We start from the raw sequence: 1079 nt of genomic DNA on the forward strand, positions 1-1079 counted from the left end.
AAGACACCTGAACCACAAGGTTAAAGGACTGAAGGCAGAATATTGGCTTCATTGCCAATAAGTGACTGATTTTTTTTTTATTTGAGTCTGTTTTATTTTCAGTCTTCCATTTTGAAATGGCAGAGAGATTCCAACCAAATGTTAAAAATGTGAACAGTCAACCCTCCTTTGGGAGAGGCAGAGGTGTAATGGGTCTCACTTTTCAGTCAGGTGTGGCAGTTGGGTCAGACTTTTGTGCCTCACCCATGTTACCTGCAAGTAATAGGCCTCAGGGATTAGCTTTCTATCCAGCTGAGACACCTATAGGGCAGATGTCGTTTGGGGGCCCGAGCCACTCTACATCTACTGGCCATGACTTACACTTATTAAGTGACATGATTTATCAGTTAGGTTCACAGATTGGAGAGTCCATTACAAATAAACTGTGTTCTTCTGGTGTTGCTGGGGAAAAAGAAACGCAAAATGCCTCCTGTTTGAAACAAGATGGTCCCCATATTGAAGACACTTCTGTCTTTGATAGTCAAAAATTCAACATCATTGTAACATCAGAAACAGCACCTCCAATTTTTAGAGGTGAAAACTCTGACAAATATACTGTTACTGAGTGGGTTGAAATGATGAGAGGTTACCTTAGAAGGCAGAACTATAATAGTTCCACTCAAGCAGAGGAGATTATAGGGAGGCTAATGGGCAGAACCAGATATGTGGTTAAGATTGGTCTTAAAAGTAACCCTGGCTTAAATGCTACATGCTCCCCAGATGTGATATATAACATGCTGATACAATACTTCAGTCACACATCCTCCTGCCTGCCGCTGCAAGACTTCTACTCCACACTGCCATTTCAAAAAGAGGATGCGTTTGACTATTGGATTCGGCTCAACAAAGCTGCAGATATGGCTGAAGAAGGTTTAAAGCGTCAAGGAAAACAAACTGATGATATGAGCAGTGAAATTGCTAAAATGTTTGTAAAACACTGCCCTGATTCAGAACTGGCTTCAGTATTTAAGTACAAGCAAATACATGAATGGACCTCAAAAGACATCCAGGAGAGGCTAGATGAGCACCAGAGAGAGTGT

The sequence above is a fragment of the Poecilia latipinna genome, unplaced genomic scaffold (assembly GCF_001443285.1).
Source record: "Poecilia latipinna isolate Pla-1442-1.1 unplaced genomic scaffold, P_latipinna-1.0 Scaffold1201, whole genome shotgun sequence".
Lineage (NCBI taxonomy): Eukaryota > Metazoa > Chordata > Actinopteri > Cyprinodontiformes > Poeciliidae > Poecilia > Poecilia latipinna.